The following is a 21553-nucleotide window of genomic DNA, read 5'->3' on the forward strand; positions in this document are numbered from 1 at the left end:
CAAAGAGAGTGTCCTTGTGGGCTCAACAACATAGACTTCAGTGTTGGCAGGGTGACAAGAACATGGCCTGGAGGACAAGGACAGACCATTCAGCCTGGGGAGGACAGCAGAGGGAAAAGGGACAGGGAACCCAAGGGAGCAGAGAGAACAGGAATCTATCCCTCCAGCTGAATTTACCTGCCCAGGAACCAGACTCCATGAAAACCTGTGGAGCAAAAATCATGGCTGCGCCTTGAGAAGATCTGTGTGAAGAAGATAACCCTACACCCCGAAGGTGGCCGGAGTCTCCGTATGATCACCAAGGACAAGACAGGGCGATGGGCCCTACCTCACAGGCAGCTGCACTGAGGGGTGCCGACAATGCCAGCCAGAGTTGTGAGGAAGCCAGGAGGAGAGAGGGGAGGGGAAGAAACAAGGGAACAAGGGTGACCTTGGAGAGAGGCTTCAGCCATAGAGACCTCCAAGTGGTGGGAAACAGGAGTGTGGGCCCTGGAGAGAAAGGGGGGCAGATGGGCAATCAAGCCTAAGCTAGAAGAGGTGGTCAGAGGGTGCCAGTGACTGGGGTTTTGTTCCACTCAGCTGACACTTACTGGATGCCCATTATATGCTGGGCTCTGTGCCAGGCAGTGGAACCAGGGATGAATCAAATCCCTGCACATCGCAGGGAGGGGGTGGGAGAGACTGACAGCAAAGCAGGTGAGCCAGAGATGCAGGCTTGTCCTGGGAGAGAAGGGAGGCACTGAAGATGCCAGCACAGGCCCTGGAGGCTGGAGGCTGGAGGCTGGAGCCCAGGGTGCCTGGGCCACTGGGCTTCCAAAGGAGGCAGTAGCCTTACCTGTCAGATTCAGCCTCCTTGGCCTTCTCCAAAACTTTTGCCTCTTAGACTGTAGAATTTTCTAGAGAATGTGGCCAGCACTACATGGCTCACTTCCTCCTCCTTGGGAGAGCTTCAAGAGATGTGGTCTATATAATATTTTTTCTCTAACACACACACACACACACACACACACACACACACACACACACACACGCATGCACACATAGCCAAGCAGCTGAAGCAAGCCTAGAAACCCAGAGCCATCTCTGCCAAGGTCACACAGGGCAAAACCCAGCAAAGGTCTCTAAGCAGATAGGACAGGCAGTCGGGGAGGAAGGGAGCCCTCCCAGATGGATCCTGCCTGGGCCTCCAGAGCCTCTGGCTGCTCTCAAGAAGAAGAAAAGCTCCTCACCTTCCCTGCTTTTCCCCAAACCAATCCTGACATCCCTGAAACCCAAGTCAGCCCCTATGAAAGGGTGGGGCTGTTTACCAGCCCCGGCATCTAATTAAAACCGGCTGGCGCTTCTTCTGGTTGGTTTTTTTGTTCTGACTATTTTTAAGCCGGAGCCGCTAGATCAGTGCAGCCACTAGTAAGCTGTCAAATCAAATTTTCAAAAGCAAATTGCTTTTATAATTAATTTAATTATTATTACGGCTCCCAGTTTTGTGTTGCCTTAATGAACACAATCAGGTTTCACCCTCGCCTCCCCTCCCCCACCACATACAAGGACCCCCTCATCCCCACAGTCCCACCTCACACCTCTCCCACCCAAGCCAGACGAGAGGGGAGAAGGAAGGAGACATGACTCAGTCCCCTCCCCATGCCCCCCTCCAGTAGCCACCTCCTCTTGCATGCCCCAGTCTCACGTGGAGTAATTAAGGCTTCCTCTCAGTGGGGGAATAAATGGTACATGTATTAATTACCCCCAGCCTACCCAGGCATCCTCACACCCCCGCCCAAGTCTGTGAGTCTGTGTGGGTTGGGGAGGGGCAGTCAAGAGAGAAAGAGAGAGACTGTGACAGCGGTCTGTCACCCAGGGTCTGGCATTCACTGGGGAACTGTCAGTTACTAAGGAAACTAGGAGGGAGAGAGGAAGGGAGAGAGGCTGTTAGATCCAATTTGGGGTGACAGAGTGAGGAGTGAAGATTTTGGCCCCTCCACATCCGAGCATGAGTGCGAGTTTTGTAGACTGGGCAGCGGACACACAAGAGTGAGTCCTGAGGCGGCCACCCCTCCTCAGGAGCCCAGGCAAGACAGGGACTCAGCTTCAGAGGGCGGAGCAGCTCAAGACCCCCCACGCCTCAGAGCAGTGTGCCTTCAAGCCTGTGTGCACGCACGGGTGTCGGCTCGTCCCGCAGTTCACCCCGTGCCTGGGGGAGCCAGCTTAGGGGTCCACCCCTGCTGCTCAGTTGCCCTCTGAACTCTTCAGGGCTCTTTTGTTCCCCTTCTTCGGTTTGCTTCTCACCTCATCTCGCTTTCCTTTCCTTTTTTTCTTTTGTCACTTTATTCTTGTATTTCTTTCTTTTCTTCTCTCCTTTTGCCTCCCTCTGCTGTCTCCCCAACACCAGCACACACAATGGCTTCCCCAGACCTATCCCTCATGTCTTCCATCGGGGAAGGGAAGAGTGCTTACATTTGAGTCTTGCCCACTTTGACCGCCCTCACGTAACCACCTCCTCTGCCTTTCTCTGCTTCCCCTTCCCACTCCCTCTCTCCTCTTTCTTTTCCTACTCTCCATCCCAAGCCTTCTGTCTCTCTGTTCCCCTTCCTCTGTATCTGCTGCAGTTCAGACCCCCAGAGACAACAGAAGCCTCATGCGCTAATGCGGCTGGCAGCCAGGCTGGTGTAACTCTCCTAATCTCCCAGGAAGGGTGTCCTTTATTGGCACAGATGAAGCCCAGGGGGAGGGGTGAAGATAGGACAGGGACGGGGTGGGGACAGGGCTAGGCCTTCTGAGCCTCTAGACTTTTGAGAAGAGCAGAAAGTGCTGTAGGAAGCAGCATGAATCCCTGACTCCCAGGCAGTGCAGACTGGACTGGCAATGGGGCAGGGAACTCTGAATACCTGTTCAGGGATGGAGGCCCCTGGAACTGCTGAAGATAAAGAGGCCCATGTGGTGTGCTTCCCCTTCCCTAAGGACCAGGTGCCCTGCCCCCTTAGCTGCCCAGTGAACCAGACCAGAGCTCACTGGTCTTGTATCATCCCGTGGTCCTTTCTACTTGGTCTACTCCATTGACCAAGGCTTGGGTCTCTTCTTTATGCAGAGAGGATCCTAGGCTCAGGTTTGACTGGTGTCCCATTTTCAAGGGTCCATCAGAGAGCCCCCAGAGTGCTGGAGGAAGGATGTTGTCTTCCATCATCCCGTGAGATAGATAGGGTGGCTGCTGCTCAGGTTGTCTGCTCAGACGTCTCGCAGAAGTCTGGGCAGTGAGTGGGGATGAATGAATCAGAATAATCAGGCACACACCATGCCCTGAGCCAGAGCCAGCAGCTAGGAGTTACCTTCTCTGCAGAACCAGAGTGCAGAGAGAGTCACCAAAGAGAGCTGATTCCACTCTAGTCAAGTCAGCCCTCCTTACTCCAGGGGGCGCTCTGTTCAAACGCCTGCCGTCAGCCTCTAGGCACTTTGAGAACAAGGTCCCCTAGAAATCAGAACCCAGCAGGAGTCCGGTGACAATTGGAGAGGTGTGATCCAGCCTCGGAAGCCACACACATGCTGAGCTGAACAATCCTGGGACCGCAGGCTGATTTGGCACCCTCAGACCCCTCTGGCCATTGCCAGGTAAGTGCTCCAGCCAAGGCATCTGTGTAGAGCAAGCCTGCCACCTGGTGGAGAGGCCATCCAACTACAAGCCGGGGCTTCTCAGGGTGGTTTTGTCCAGTGTTTGGGGTTCAGCATCACAGGTAACCATCCAAACCCCGAAGGCAGTACTGCCACATAAACAAAATATAAAACCCTGCCCTAGGCCTTCTGAACGTGTTTGCATGTTCAGACAAGCAAAAAGCAAGGATGAGAGGGGTTCAAAGGGCTGAGGCAGGGGTTCCCTGAAGTGGTCTGTTTGAAGCAAGTATGTGGTACCTCTCAGCTGCTCTTACGTTTCTTCCCTGGATGTAACAAGAAAGCAACAACTAGAGGATGGAGTGGGCTGCTGCTCCCTACTGCCCATCATCAGTACACCTGGCTCCTTCCTTGGACACAGAGCCCACTCTGCAGAAGCAAGTGCAGATGGGCAAACAAGGGGCATCCCAAGCCCAACGGCTACAGCCAAGGCTAGCCAAGGAGGCCCGTGGACCACTGGGAGGCATGAGGATGATCTTGTCTAATGGTGGGTGTCCCATATAACCTGGGCACTTGTGCCTTCCTGTTTCTAACACACACACACACACACACACACACATCTAAAATTATAGTTTATGACTGATTTGACATAAATATTAATGAGTATATTAGAATATTTTCTCAACCTAAAGGTTTCTCTTCTTCTGGCCTTAAAAGGACTTAAAACAATGTTGCATACCTACTCTGCCTGGTAGAGACATCAGCCCTAAATCTTATTCCAGATGAGGGGACTGAAACCTGAAAGAGAAGTCCTACTCAATGCCAAAGCCACTGCTGCAGGAGACTAAAGGCAGGCTGAGGTCACAGTAGGACATCCCGTGACATTTAACCCTTTCCAGGAAGCAGAAAACCCCTCACTTCCTGTCCACATAGGTCAAAAGTGCTCCATCCCTCCACAGAGACCCTTGGATTGAATTACATAGGGAAAAAAATGGCTGAATTTCCCCACTCCTAGACCAGTAGCCTCTTCTTGCCCAGCCCATACCCTGAAGCCAAGCTGCTGCCACCTCCACAGCTGACCCCACCACCATCACTGCTGCCACCACTACCACCAACACCTGAATCAGCACTGCCACCACCACCGCCACCGCTGCCATCGCGACCGTGACCATGACTGCCACAACCATCACTGTCGCTACCAACACCATCACAGTGTTTTGATCTGCTGTTCTATGAATGCCTAATTGCCAATTTGCAAGATGAGAAAGCCTTAAACCTTCATCTCATGAACCCAGCAATCACACAGATGATCCAAGCATCTCTGGACAGCCCATAATTTATTACCCAGTGCATGCAGGTACTGCTGAGACTTGCTAGCACCAGCTTAAACCTAATAAATTACTCAAGTACCACAGATTAGTTAAGAGGCTCCAGGCTCCCTCTCTGCCCCTGCCGACTTGGGCTGCAATACCAGAGATTCCTTAGAGGATGCCCCAGTAGAGGGGTGCAGAGGTAGGACCCCCCCAAGCAGGGGTGAGCTGTGTAAACTTGTGACTCTAATGCAAAATCGAGGTTGTAACAAGGCAAAGAGGCAGGGGTGCCGAGAACTCTGGGGTAGGCACAGGATTTTTCTACTCCGGGCCTCAGCATGTCAGTGAAAGTAATAATCTAATGGTAACAAAGCTTATACCAGAGCACAGCCTAGAAAATCACAAGTTAGGGGGCTGGAGAGACAGCGCCGCAGTTAAGACTGCTTACCTCTCTTGTAGAAAACCAGAACTCAGTCCCTGGCACCCACTTTAGGTGGCTCCAGATCCAGGGGATCTGATACCCTCTTTGCACACACACACACACACACACACACACACACACACACACACACACACACACTAAACACAAATCTTCGGAAAGAAAATAGTCAGAGGGTGCCCACAAATGAAGAATGACAATGGTGACCTCTGAGGTCAAACATAAGGCCTGGGGTGCTTTATCTGGTGTGTCAAAAGATGGGCCTCTGAACCCCGCCCCCAGCCAGGTGTGTGTGTCTTTGCAGTCTCTTGTCCACACACTGTCTTCCATTCCCAACCCTTGTGTCTTTGTCCACTGTGGTGCCCCATAGACACCTCTGCCCCAGACTCACATGCATAGCCCAGGCCCACTCCTCTTGTCACAAATTCCTGGTGTTTGCCCATCCGGAATTCACCTTCTTCTAGTGGTGGTGAAACTTGTGAGCTACAGGGAGACAATTGAGGAGGAGGCCAGTGATCACCTTCTGGGGAGCCTCAAAGAAGGGATTCTTGTCTGCTTCTGTGGCCATGGAAACTCGGAGAGTGCAGGATCTTCAGAGAACTTCCAACTCGAGTCCTAGCACAGGACACCGGGGAATACAGAGACATGGATGTCTGCAAAGTGCTGGTATCAGGCCCTTGAGCTGTGTGGGAATCCTTTCCTGCCAGTGACTCCCCACTGCCTCAGCTCAGGTTCCCTGAACATAATGATCTAAAAAAAAAGGAGTGACCCCAGTAATGGTATCTTCCTTGTCTCTCCTCCCTGTACCTGACACCAAAGCCCATGTTCCTGGCTCCTAGATACCCAGACTGAGGCAGACACATAAGAGAGGGGGACCTCTTCTTAGTCCTACATGCTATCATAGTACTCCTGAGGTAGAAGACATCGTCATGGGGTCGCCTTTGTTGCAGGGCAATGTTATAACTCATCATTACTGGCAAGAAAAATGTCTTCGGTATCTCTAATTCCTTCCACGGTGCTCAGAACACTGCCTACACCAGCTAGCTCTTGTTTATTCAGAGAGAGCCTCCCTTTGCTGCTGAATATGGTGCAAATTGAATTGCATTATAAACGCACTAGGGGAACCCTATCAGGAATCCTTTTATAAAGGGAATAATTGTCCCCTAATTTATCATTAGTGTGAGCCCGGGTTTTTATCTAACAACTTGGTTTGATGTGAGCAAAGCCTGCATGGACACACACAAACCTGTGAGCACCCACTCCCGGGGAGCAGAGATGGTAACACCCGATAGAGAGCAGGGTGTGAATTAGCTTGAGGAAGAACTTTCTGGGAGTGATGCTGGCACGCACGAGCGCCGTAGATGAGATAAAGCATGGTGTGCAGCCAAGACAGAAAGCGGAAATGGAGACCCAAGAAGGAGTGACGGTCTTTCTATTGCCGTTCATCTCTAGAGAAACAGTATCCAGGTTTTCAAGCCACTGCCAGGCACTACAGGTCACCAGGAGCTGGTGAGTGGCAGGATTTCGGGGAGTGACTGGGGACTGGTGGGCTTCCCGTCGAAGCCACAGGTGTCTCTGTGCAGGTAGAGAAATGGATGTTGTGATCCCATGTGTGTGAGTGCTTGCATGTGTGCGTGAGTGTGTGTATGCATGTGTGCATGTGCGTGCAAGCATGTGTGCGTGAGTGTGTGTATGCATGTGTGCATGTGCGTGCAAGCATGTGTGTGTGAGTGTGGGTGTGTGTGGGTGTGTGCTGTCTCGCTATCTCCTCAGACACACAGAAATAGCTGTAACTGACCCTGTGAGGACAGAGCTTCAGAGGCCTCATCCTGAACACAACTTTGCCAAGTCAGAGATCCAATCTAAAATACATTTTCTAGAGCTTTCTGTTCTGTAACCCCTAAAGATCCTGGAGCCCAATCCTAAGAAAACCTGGATTTTTTTGGTGTTGGTGTTCAAGTTTGCTGTTCTGTTTGCACAAACCTTCTAATTGACAAGGCTCCCTGCACTTCTCATGGGTCCTCACAGCAGTGTGTTAAGGCATAAATGGCAGACCTCCATTCTTCCAGGGAGGTGACTGATGATGTTCAAAGGCTGTGACACTTCCCAGGCCACACCAGGACCTCTAAACCAAAGCCACTCTCTTCTCTAAATTCCCCTTCCACAACAATAATCCCTCATTTCAAAACCCAGGCTCCACCCTGTAGCTTCACAAGAGGAACTATCTGAAATGGGTGTGCTTGAAACCGGGTTTAGAAGAGAGACTGGGCCCACAGTGGAAGAGGTTTGGGCTCTCTGTCTCTCTCAAGGGACTGCCTGGTTTAGGCCCCTCTCCCATCACACCCAAAGGAAACAAGGAGAATGACCATGCCAACCATGGGTAATAGAAAGCTTCCTCTGTAGCTAATAAAGGCTGAGGTGGTGGATGTGACCGAGTCCAGAGTCAGGGCCTCCCCGACGCTGTGACAGAAACACAGTCCAGCAGACCTCTGCACCATGATAGTGGTGGCCATAGCACAGAAAGGAGAAGGCACCTGAGGTTTGGAAATCCATCTGACCTTATCAAAACAAAACTAACTGGAGCCTCATTGAGCATGCTCAGTATACTTTCCAGTTCACTAACCAGCGCCAGCCCTCCTTCCTTGGAGCAGAGAAAGGAAGGGCTAGACACCAGGCAATAACCAAAAGATCTCTCCACCACATAGAAGGGAACACCCAGACCGCTGAGAGAGAACCAGGGGCTGTGAGGCAGCAGCACCCTCTCCTTACAAAGCCTGCCTCACCCTGGGCTCTAGCTGACCCTGACCTTCAGAGTTCTCACAGTAGGGAACCAGATCACCCTCTACACTGTCTCACCAAACCACAGAAAATCCACGTCCACTGTTTCTGGGTTCAGAAGTTGCAGGAGTAGGGAAGATGGCTTTGTTTGTTTTCTGGGGGTTGAGGAGTCTAGGACTTTCTTTACCAACGAGTGAATTAGACATCGTGACCTACGAGGACTGACCTGGAGAACCCAGTGTGCAGGATGGAGAGTATGTCATACAGGAACTTAGGAACCCACCAGTGTGCAGGGGTCCCCCGTCTTGCTTCCGCGATGACTGTAGGGAGCCTGTGAAGATGAGACACAGTCACTGTAACACAATTATGAGAATCAAAAGAGATGATGCCAATGTTGGGATGACAAGAGCATTCAAGAGAACCAGGTCATGGCAAACAATCACATCACTGTTAGCTGTAGAGCAGATACAGAAAAGAGGGTGGACTCTCTTTTTTAAAAGACTTTCCTCTTAAAATACCTCCATGTGCTCCTTCAATGTAGCCATGGGTAAGAAAGGGGCTTTATGAATAGTAGCACCGGGGCTACTCCAACCCACTGACAATCCTATCTGAGACTGTAATCTGCGTGCATTTAGAAGCCATCTGTCTTGGAAAGAAAGGCGAAGGCTTGTGGAAACAACATGGCAAAGTATCCTTATAAACTAAGCAGCGGTTTTTCATGCTGGCTGAGCCTCCTCGCCTTTTTCTGGGCACCACTCTGGAATCTCCAAAGAGGGGGACATGACATTGAATAAGAAGCTTGAAGATGACGCTTCCCACATCATTTCCATGTGTAGTGGCGTACGTGGCACATACATGTGTATACATTGGTGTGGGGTTCTGTGGTGCTTGCACACATGGGGGCCATAAGCTGACCTAGAGATCATCTCCCTCCCTCATTCTCTGCCTTATGTCTTGAGATAAGGTCTCTCAGTCACCATTCCTGCCCGAGTAGCTGGCCAACAAGCCCCTGGAATCGGCCTGTCTCTGCCTCCTCAGCACTAGGGTTATAGGTACCCACCAATATATCTGGCTTTTATGTGGGTGCTGGGGATCTGAACTCGGGTCCTCATGCTTGTGCAGCAAGCTCTTTACCCCTGGAGTCATCTCCTCAGCCCTGATTCCCATCACTCTTGTAGTGATAGTCTGTGCAGTCACTGCACCAAATGAATTAGCAGATACTGAACCACTGTGCCTAGGAGAAATAAAGAGTTAGGCTCCACGAGGCTCCGGCCACTAACTGATCGATACACAACCATGTTTTATTGTGTTTCTGCTTAAAGACGCCTTATTTTATACACACCATTAACACTGAGCTCCAAGCCAACAGCACTATCATTCATGACCAAACCAAACTTCTCTAACCCACATATTTTCTCCGCAAGGTAGAAATGTTCTTTATCACTGTGCTTAGGCTCATTTTAAATGGCAAAATCACCAAGCAAAAGCACACACAGCAAGCCGGCATTGAATAGATCACAAAAATTACAGGCTGCTTTCTGGATTTCAGGATGAGAGTGGAAACCAGAAGGCAGAGGGGTCACCTTGCTCAAGCGCACCAGGCAGCTCAAGTTTTGTGCTACCCTGCTATGTGTCTGCAACCGACTACAAATGTAAGAGGCATGGTGTGGAGGTCATAAGTTGGGTAAATTGCAAATATAGAATTCAGGGACAAAAATTAACAGGACATGAAGTCTAGGGGCCGCGTGGAGTACTATGCAGCCGCAAAAAGAAATGAAGTTTGGATACACATGATAGCCGAGAATAACCTCAAAGGCATTGTGCTGTTCAAGCAGCTAAGACTCGAAGCTGGCACTGTGATGTTACTAATAAGATATTCTTGAAAATATAAAGGAGACAGACCACAGAGGAATAGTACAGGGAGTTCAGAGAGGTGACAAAAATCATACCACGCCTTTCTTGCAGGGGTGACATCCCAAGTACATACATGCATTGCAATGCATAAAACTGTACCTCAAGAGAAAAGAGTTCATTTTGTTTGTAGTGGTTTAATAAATGAATGCATACTGCATGCTTACCGTAAAAATAAGCGCAACACTCTTACCTCTCTGGTTGGGTCTGTTGCATAGATGGGGTCCACGGGGGCAGTGACTCTGGTCACTTGAGCCCCTTGTATCTTCTTAGCAGCTTTGTCACGGGAAGGACAGTTACCAGCTGTGTTTGAGTCACGGCCTCATATCATATGCAAGTGGCCAAGACAGCTCAGTATTCTCAAATAAGGGCAACCAGCCCAGTCCTGGGGTGTCCCCATCACTCTCAATTCATTTATTCTTCTGTGATAGGACCCCACTCCCGCAGGGGCCCAGGGCATTGGTTTTATATCCACATGCAGAGATCCCCACTTAGAAGTTAGTGTTGCCCCTAGCAACCAGCTCTCTCCACGCTGCTTTGAATGCAGACTGCCCGAGGAAGACTGTTCCTCAGAACTGATTGCTGAAAGACCTCCTATCACAATGTGAACAAAACATTTTTAAACAGAAAATTTAACAAGACTTTAAAACAAAGATCCAAAGTATTTTTATCACATCCCGACGACGTGTTTGCTGAGTGACTGGAGGGGCATCCTCTGTACTTTGCAAAAAAAGAAAGACAAAGATAGGGGCAGATTATGAAGCCCTACCTGTTCTGAGACCTGAAAGGTAAAATGCAGATGACATGATACCCCTGGAAAGCCCCCTTGCAGAGCTTTAAGCCCACTGGAGGTGCTGTTAAAGTACCCAAGGAGATCAAGACAAATAACCCAGAGAAAGAGCTGTTTGTGATAGCCATTTCTTCACACCATCAGCGTGGGAGGGTCTGCACCAAGTACCACAAACAAGACAGAGGGGAGAAAGATGTGGCCCATGCCTTCAAGTCTAGTAGACAGAAGAGTACATAAATAATTGAATTAAACTGGTACATTTGAGCAGCTAAATTATACCTGTTGTTGTTCCTGAACTCTGCACCTCCTTTTCAGGGCGCCATTTCCAATTCTCAAGCATCACTGCACTGGCAGACGGGAAAATGTGTGCTAACACAAAATGTGAGGAGTATTCTGTGGGAGGGTGAATAAATGCAAGGGTATTTGTCAACACCCCCTGGTTGCCAATGACAAGTCCCAACTCAACTCACAGGAACATAAACAAAACGGCAAATGCATTGGCAAATGAATGATGAGGAAGAATGTGAGACCCAAATCGGCAACCAAAGAACCTGCCCCTCCATGGCTTCTTATCTTCATTGTTTCCACAAACAAGATCTTCTGGTGCCAAGTATGGGGGCCACATTTAGTCCTTTCCGAATCCTTGGACTCAGCTATTCATGCCAATACAGGAAAAAAAAATCTTTTCTCTAATGGGGAACAGAAAATGGGTTTGACCTCTTCAGGAGCCCATCCAGTTGAAAAGATGTTCAGCACAGAGGGCAGAGGGGAAAGCAAATAGTAGATTGCAGCCACCTGACCCCTGCACACATGTTGGCCCCACAGGTCTCTGAATAAGGACAGCTTGAACCCCATCATCAAACTGTGGAGCTGAATAGCACTGTAGCACTGAGGGACAACAGAGGCAGGTATGTCCATGGCAGACTAGATCAAGGCTGCTGAAATGTTAGCAGGACAGAGGAAAAAAAGCTCAGGACACACACACACACACAAAAAAAATGGAGCTGGCTTGAATCTTAGCTTGACCTCTTCGTATTGGTGAGCTTTTCTGAGTTGACATTTCCTCATCCATTAAATGGGGACAATGACACTTGACTCAGAAGCGGTAGGAGACACTAAAGAGCTAAACTCAAACATAGCTGTGTTACTTCATTCCATATCCTTTTTCATCTTCAGTTCCCTCTCTTCTAATTCTCAAGCGTTGGGTTACCCATCATCTAGCCCAAGCAGTGGGTTACCCATACACCCATCATCTACCCCATATTTATTCAGCACCTGCCCTAGGAGATGTGCAGCATAATAGAAATACTGATATTAATAAGATAGACCTCTGTAAGACTGGTTGGGGGTGTCTTTATACTCAGTACAATAATTCCCCTTATCCACTGTTTTGTTTTTCATGATCTCATGTTTATCCAGTCATTTATGGTTCAAATTATTAAATGGAAAATTCTAGAAATAAATGTTTTAAGCTGTGCACTGTTCTGTGTAGCCTAATGAAATCTGAGGCAGTGGTGTTCCAGACCACTAGGATGTGAATCACTTCCTGCTTAGTTCACATATCCAACCTGTATATGCTACCCTCCCCACAACTACTCAGTAGCCTCTCGGTTCTCAGCTGTACTTGTCATGCATCATACCATTGTGATCCCTGAGATCTATGGTATGAACTGGCCTCCCTTCAGGGAAGATGAGGAGGGATGACGAAATTGTATGAGTTTGTCTGTTACACCTCAAACTGCAAACGTTGTGAGGGCTGTGTGTGACAAATGCTGGGCAAACATGAAAAGGACACAGAGTTTGACGATGGGGACAGAGCAGAAGCATAATGCACACAAGATTTTGTCTCCACCTGTTGTTTAGAACACCAGTGGAACCTTGAAGCACATCTTCTGCTGATCAGGAAAGACCACTGCTGCTCACTAAGCTCTTACAACACAGATCAAGGTGTGTTATCATACTTTATGAAAAATCTGACATGATGTATCAGCAGCGTGGCCCAAACGCCCATAGTTGGTGAGAGATAGGAATAAATTCTACTGACCGTGTTGTTAGAGCCTCATAGGCCATGAAGAGTTTACTGATGGGGGATGAGTGGGAGGTTTCTCTTCACAGTGACCGATACAGAAGTTGCAACCACGGGTCAAGAGCACAGAAGAAGTAAGGAAGGTCCTGTACACTAATTAGCACTTCTCATTTCCTGTGACAAAACACAAGAGCATCTTAAGAAAGCAAGGGTTTGTTTTGGCTCATGGTCTAAGAGGGATGCAGTCCATCCTGTGGGGAAAGGCATGGATGCTGGAGCATGAGGCAGCTGGTCACACGCCATCACTTGGGAAGAACAGAGAAATGCATGCTGGTGATGAATGTGCTTTCTCCCTTGTAATACCTGGGTCTTGCCACCTCAGTTACACCCCTCTAGAAACACCCTCCCGGACACATCCAGAGGTGTATCTCCCAGGTGATTCAAAGTCCCATCCAGTTGGCAGTGAAGATTGACCACCACAGAAATTAAGCAAGGTGCAGAAGTACAAACAAGGTAAAGGAGTCAGGACATGAGTCCAGGTTGTTCGTCACCCAGGTAGAACTTTCTAGAATAGTGTGAAGTGCTGAGTCTCATCACAGTGCTTGGAATTCTTGTTTACAGTCTTGCAAGAGGTTTTACAGAATGCTGTATTCTTGCAAAGAATGAGAGCTCTGGCCTAATACCCAAGATATGTACTGAATCTTGAGTCTGGTATATCTGGTGTTTCTGTATTCTCTTCTTTAAAGCTTTAGGGTGGCCTTTGGTTCCACATTCTCAACTTCCACACTGCTTTTACTTGAGGCAAATACTGTAAATGCCTTGCCTGGACATGACACGACCCATGTGTAGAATGACAGGAAGCCAAGTCTTGGTTGTCACTTCTGCTGTCCATTGGTCATGTGACCTGTCTTGTCATGACTTACACTTTCTTTTTCTTTCCCTCTCTCCACCATGGAAAACTAGCCACCCTTCACGTCTCTTCATTTAGAGGACTGAGGTAAATGTTTGCCTCTGTCTAGTGTTGGATCATCAAGGAAGGGATGTGAGGTACATCACAAAGCTCCAGGAAGCTGCCTGCTCCAGTGGGAGGTTTAATGGTATCTGTTGATTGTGCCATAGAGGCATGATGCCACCTTCTTATTCCCAGAATCAGAGTCAGTGTCTGCCATAGAAGAGACATCCTTCACTTGGATTAAAGGTGAGGGTTGGAGTATTGAACTAAAACCCCACTTTGTAACCAATGATGGATCTGAGTTGGAATCTCATCTCTGCCACTTCTTATGTGCCTGATCTGGCACAGCTTCTTAACGTCCCTGGACCTTGGTTTTCTCATCCACCAATATGGGTGACCATGGTAACAGTATTTCTTCTGCTGAAGGATGAGTTTGACTCACAGATTTCCTCTATGCAAATATATTTTGTCAACTGCAATGGTGAGTAAATGCTTGTTCATGCTCTTTGTCAACGTTGTTGATAAGCTGGGAGGTGGGTGGTGAGTGTCCTAGCAACCCCATGGGACATGTCCAGAAACACTCTGGGACAAAGTCAGAAACAGCCTCATAACCAGGGACAGCAGAAAATATTGGCCTTTGGGATTAAGGCCCCCCACCACCACAGAAGAACTGTAAAATACTTGTAGAAAGAAGAGTAGGGGGGACAAATGGGACATTTTCCCAGCTGGGCAGAAGGGACGCTGATTGAGTCCAATCAATGCCACCAGTCTGCTAACGAGACCCAATCAGGCGGGGCGATTAGAGATATTCTTCAAAGAAAGATGCCTGACAGCTGCAGGAAACTTTCCAAATTTCTAGAGGAGAGAAAACTGGAGAGAGAGAGTGCTGAGGCAGAAAGACGGTGGGGAGGAAAGGGGAATCAGCAAAGCAGGCTTTCCCAGCCAGCCCTTCCATGAAGTCAGAAAGGGAGAAGGGTGGGTGCGGGTCATGCTGCTTTCTCCCCTTTTCCACATATCCGTGTTTACAGCTGTTCACTCTCATTCTCCTCCTCCTGCTGAACCAAGGCAGCAGGACTGTCTGCATCTCACCTGAGACAAGCAGAACGTAAGCCCCTCACCAGGGCCCCAGCTCATAACTGCCAAGCCCATTACAAGCTACAAAGTTCCCTCATACCCTAGATCTTTTGGTCTCACAGAACCCAGTGGAAGCAGCGAGTTTTTTCAATATCTTCCACATTTGGAGGGTGAGTTTAAGGTAAACTCACTTCAATACAAATTTACTGAGCATCAATTTTGCACTTAGCATTTATGGCAGCATTGAATTCTATAGTGTCTGCTCTCCGGGAGCTCCTCGTCTGGTGAGCGAGGCATAGTTCAGTTTGGTGGTATGCGGTAGCTCTTCCTTTCAGTGATATAGCTACCAATGCATGGAAGAGGAATTATTCATTTTAAAAAGTTATTTTGTGAAATATCAAAACGGCATCGATTCGTGCACAGATCCGGCAATAGATACTAAAGCCACTGAGTGCAGATTGGATGAGGGCTGGAGTATTTACGATCACAAAGCACAGAAGTCAAACGCTCTCCCCACAGATCACTAATCCATCACCTAGAAGAAAATGGTAAACTTAGAAGAAAGTTTGAAAGACAACGCATAACCAGTGATCAAAGTAAAGGAGGTCAGGCGTGGGGTGAATTGATTGCCGCGTGCTTCCCAATGTGCCAGACTAAAACACATAACACAGTCTGTGCAGTTCTCCTGCTAAAATTACCTGTGTGAGGAAACCCTCACATATACCCACACTGAGAGGCATACAACAGCTGGCATGGGACGCCGTCAGTGTTGTGAAAAACTAAAGTTGAGAAACTCTTCTGTATAAAGAGACTGGAGAGATACCGCAGCTGAAAGCGACACATGCTACCACATGGAGCCCTATGTCAAGAAAATAATGTTTCCACTCATCTTAGTTACCGTCTTATTGTCGTTGTAAAACACCTGCACCAAAGCAACTTCAGGAGAACAGGTTTATCCTGGCTCCAAGTTCAAACGTACAGTTCACCATGGTGGGGAAGTTAAGCCAGTAGAAGCAGCTGTTCACATCGTGTGCAGAACCAAAGCAGAGAGGGAGGAACCCTTGCAGAGTGCTCAACTCACTTTCTTCACTTCGTACCGTCAAGGAGCTCCTGCCCAGGGAAAGGTCCTGCCCTCAAAGGCCCACTTCCTCCAATGAGACCCCGCTACCTAAAGGTTTCACAATATAGTGCCAACAGCTGGGGACCAAGAGTTCAAACACAAGAGACTATGGGAGGCATTGCACATTTAAACCACAATACCACAGGACATTTAGGGGATAATTTGTGAAATTTCAAGAATGAATCACATAATAATAGACTCAGGCTTAGAGAGAGATGATAAATGTGTTGCAGAATGCAGCCACCTGCTCTACACCTACACAGCAGTATGCAGAAGACTGCTTGTACTTAACTCTTGATTCTTTCATCCTTCATCCTGTAACTACCATATTTCCCATGTTGACCAATGTCGCCACTACCTACCCAATGCTCAGTCAAAATACCTAGAAAGTATGGTTGGCTCTTTTTCTGTTATCCCAAGAGCCTGTCACCAATTCCTTAATGACTTTATCTTCAAATTATATTCCACATCAATTTATTTCTTTACATCCCCACTGCCTCCACTCTGGTCCAAGTCACTATACTTTTACAATAGAACTGTAACAATCGTCTCTTTAATTTCTCCCTCAAGTTACCATTAATATCTGAACTAAAGAAAATACATAGCAACACAGTAATTACTTGTCCTAAAACTCCTTAAAGCTCTCTTTAACCTTAGAATAAAATCCTGGAAGCTTCTACCTTCTCCAAAAGGAAGTTTCATGTCCTATATCCTTTAGACTAAATCTAAAATCCAAATCCAGACTATTATCATGCAAGTGGCTAAAATACAGCACAAAACGTATTCTCAAATTTCAAGGTATCTTCTGATAAGATGAGGGAATCCAGGGAAAGACACATGATGCTGAGAACTGAAATGAGCGCATAGAGGCAGAGCATAATCAAGCTAAGGATTTTATGGCTCTAAATTAAGTAGTAATCTTCTTAGTACACCATGCAGAATCTATAGGAGCCCTACTAAACTTGACTAGGTTCCTCCCATATGCCTAGAAGTCCTATTGTGGGTTTCTATAAGATGGCACTTACAGATCACTTATATATCCATCCTTGTTAACCCTACTTCTAGATCTATAGCCTAGACTCAAGTCTCAACCTATCCCAAAGGGCAAAGAACCAAGTGTGAGTTGTGGGGTGGTTATTACACATTTTTAAAGCTACAGTAATTTTCTAACATACACAAATAGGAGCCTGGAGAATATTTGCAGAAGCAGATATTAAAACCATGGGATCATGATGTATTATAAATCAGGGATTATAAAGGTGGGTCAGGCTAAATTTGTTGATGTGGCTCCACCAAGCAGGAAGTCTAGATTCAAGTTTAGCTTAAGCCACTAGAAAGGGTTTTAATTGTTGGCTTTCTGAGTAGGTGATTATGTGATTTGGTGAGTCGTTTGCTTGGTTCATTGGTTGGTAGAAATGTGGATTGAAATATGGCCTACAGCAGTTGAAGGTAAGATGCGAATATTGCCTTGGTATATTATAGAGGGAGATATCCAAATACATAGGCAAATTTGAATATTGAGGGAATTTATCATGTAAGACCTATTTACCCACCCCAGCAGGATATATAATATATGATGCTCTCTATGTATAATATATATTTCTAAAACTATGGGAAATGACTATATGAGGGGAGTGACAGCTCTTCAAAGAGTTTATTGGTCACTCTGTATGATAGGTCTGAAATTACAGTAGACACATTGATACTACTTATTGATAGTGTGATCCCTAAGTGCAATGGGTATTATGGGACCACGGGTGCCATGGTCCATGAAATATCACTTAATTACTAAAGACTAGGTGGGGATGGCTGCTGCAGTGGGCAACAGAGTTTGACTTCAGAAATCTATGCACTACCCTAGAAAGGAAATTGACCTGTAGTCGACCAAACTGCTACATGATCCATATGGACAGAAGAGTTTTAAAACTAGGAAAGAGATATATTATTTTCATTGCACAGATAGTCATGGGCCCTTAATCATTCATTTTTAGAGCTTTGAGGAGCCAGTCTATAGACTCAAGACTCTTTGAATGAAAGAGAAGAACCAAGGTATCTTTAAGAAAAGACCGTGTTAAAATTGCCCCCAAATGCATACTGTTAATCTTTCTCTCAGCATTTCCCACAAGGATATACAGCCTTTTACCAAGGTAAGTGTGCACTGAGGAAAGAGAAATAAATGGTTACAGTGTTTAGGGATTTGGGAGTATTGGTTCTGAACTGATACTCATTTTCAGTGAACCAAAAATGTCACAATAGTTAACCAGTCAAGGCAGGATCTTATGAAGCCAGATAACTGATCAAATCTGAGTGCCAGGCCATCTCTCTGTGGGTCCAGTCAACCCTGAACTGGTCTTAGAGTTATTTTTCCAGACCTGGAATTTGCAATTGAAACAGACATACTCGGGAGCTGGCAGAATGCCCACAATGGCTCCCTGTCTTGTGGAGGGAAGAATATTATGGTGCGAAAGGTCAAGTGGAAGCCACTAGAACTGCATCTCCCTTTAGAAGCAGTAAACCAAGAGTCGTCAGCATTTCTGGAGGAAGTCCAAGGTTAATGCTATACGGGAGAGATGCCTCTTTCTCACCACAAGGGTTATGCTAACACCCCTTAACAAAGCAGAGTGACAGAAAAAGTTAACAATTCATGTAACCAAAATTTTACGGAACACACAAGGAGCCCTCAGAAATGAAAATCTAAAGGCCTTGAGAAAACCAGATATGTTTATGGAAAATCTCATGAAACAAGCAATAGGCAGCAGAGTTTGATGACTGAATGAAAACATGGTAAGGACATGGTAGTAACCAGGCACAGGGGACAGACCTTGCTTTCTCCTCCTGCTGCTGTCATGAAATATTCTGATGAAAGAAACTTAAGAGCAAAAGATTGATTCTGGCCCCACAGATCAATAGCCCATCATGGTGGGCAGGTCAATAGCCCATCATGGCGGGGCAGTCAAGGCAGCAGGACTTGGCATAGCTGCTCACATCCCACCCACGGTCTGGAAGCACAGAAGGGCGTTTGCTGCTGCTCAGCTCTTTTCCTCCATTTATCCAGTCCGGGATCCCAGGTCAGGGAATGATGCCACCCACAGTGGGCAGGTCCTCCCACCTCGGTTAACTCTGTAAAGACGATCCATCAAAGGTATACTCAGAGGCTCGTGTCCCAGGTGATTCCTAGATTCTGTCAAATTGACAACGCTAACCATGGCCCTTGGTATAAAGCAAAGCCCTTCTGGAATGGGTTCTTAGGACCTACTTGAAGCAAGGTAAGCCAGAAAACTCCTTTATGGCCATTCTTCAAGGGAGAAATATGAGGGAGGGTCAGAGGAAGCCCCTGGAGTACGCACTTTTCTTTTTCTAACATACCGCTTTTCAGTTTACCTTGTTCTAAGGCATTCAAGGATGCAAGTCTTTTCCACCAGAGTTTTTTTAACTTACCTTTTCAGTGCACAGAGGGATCTGAGAGAATGACAATGGATTAGCCTAAGTATCTAAGCTTTTGGTTTATGGTGTCAGATGGTAATTTCACAAAGAGCTGTGGCAAGCAAGCTTCATCGGAAGGCTGTACTCTAAGCCAAAGTCTAATATATGGTGGTGTCCTCCTTCTAATCAGGATCCATGTACGTGGGAACCAGGGAGTGAAAGTGGGAGTGTTTCCATTAGCTGTTACACTTTGAGCTGTGGCAAAAGTCTGTTTCTCAGCCCTGTAACGTTAGCTCTGGTGGTGAGCTCTTACATTTGCAGGGAACAATGCTTCTGTGAGTGTATAAAACACTGATTTCTTTGCTAACAACTGCTATGCAATCTCATATCTCTGAACCAATGAACAGAGACTATGCAAACATAGTAGCCCAAATGATCAATCTTAATTAAGAAGTGGAATCTGGGTTGTTGATATACAGTAGAGATAGGAAAAGGTGCATCTGGAAGACAGGAGAGCCTACAAGGCCCCTCTTCGCATACCCATGCCCTATGATTTAAGTCAATAGAAAACTACAACTCAATTGAGGAATGCTAAGGACTCAAACCCTTCAGAAATGAAAGCCTGAGTTGCCCTACTAGTGAAGATGCTCACCCAAGGCAAAAGGAAGATAGACTGCGTAGTGAAAAAAAGGTAGTTGTAGATACCCTTAGGGCCTTCCAAAGGTGAAAATGGTTATAAGCATGTCTTTCTAATTTTATAAAGGGTACAGGCATATATTGAAACTCTGTGTGTGTGTGTGTGTGTGTGTGTGTGTGTGTGTGAGAGAGAGAGAGAGAGAGAGAGAGAGAGAGAGAGAGAGAGATTATTTTGTTAGGTGGCTTAGTATTGTTCAAACATTATGGATTATACCTATTACAAACTAAGATATCTGCAATCTCACTAGGTGATATAAACTTTTGGGGCCACCAGCATGTGCACAATCTGTTGGCCTAAAGACTATCATCTGTCACATGACTCTATTCCAGAAACAAAGATGCAACTAAGAGAACTGAAAGAGTTTCCACCAACACCAGCGATTTTTGATGGTGTCTGAGTGACCGTCTGTATTATGTCATTTGTCAATTGACCTATGTTGGTCCTACGAAAACCTAGCTCTTGTGCTAGGTGGTGGTAAACTACTACAAGCTTAACTAGATGGAAGCCCTGATGGCAGCTGATGAGGCAGATGCCGTCTCTATACATGATTATGAACTCACTTTGGAATTTAACTACAAACCTGCCCAAAAGATTTTTTTTTCATCCCATTAGTAGGAAAGAGATTTAAATTTTGCATTTACATGGCAACGCCAGCAATGCGCCAACACAGTCTTTCCCGAGAGCTGCATTGTATGCAGGGACCTTGACATTCTGCAGGTTATTAAAGGGGCCCACTATCATGATTGTATTGTGGCACTGAAGTAGAAATTACCCTGAAAAGTTGCTTTTCAAATATTCTTTAAAGTGTCGGAGATTTTACTTCCAGTTTATTACAAATCGATTCTTATATTTTATGTCGTTCTTCACTTACAACTAAATAAAAGGTGATGGGTGAAATACTGATTTCCCCCATATTCAATACATTTAAGAGCCTTTGAATCCTTCTTGTAAAATTATCTAAACTAGGTTGAGCTGATAACAACCCTGTTCACAGGTAATAGTGTAAGTTTAAACCATTTCTATGATTTATTTTAATGACGTGACACTCATGGTGGGGAAACCAATCTCAACCTCATATGAAAAAGAAGCAAGGAAATCAAGGATTGAGATCAAGGATTTGTTTTCAACGTTAATACAAAATATAACATGCAGTATTTTTTTCTAGATCATTCTTCACCTTTCATTAGTCGGTCTTGATACACTGACTTACAAAGTTGCAAATAGACTCACTTTTTTCCATTTTTTTCAGATTCTTTTTTAATGAAGGAAATGAATCCCGAGCTTACCACACAGAGACACACAGACAGCTAACGAACCTACAAAAGTCAGTATCGCACACAACTCTCCATGTGAGCTCAAACACACACCCTGATGGGGTTAAACTGCTAAGTGAGATAAATGCACACTAACCACTAACATAATGTCATGGCCGTGTC

Source organism: Microtus pennsylvanicus, chromosome 3, assembly GCF_037038515.1.
Source record: "Microtus pennsylvanicus isolate mMicPen1 chromosome 3, mMicPen1.hap1, whole genome shotgun sequence".
Lineage (NCBI taxonomy): Eukaryota > Metazoa > Chordata > Mammalia > Rodentia > Cricetidae > Microtus > Microtus pennsylvanicus.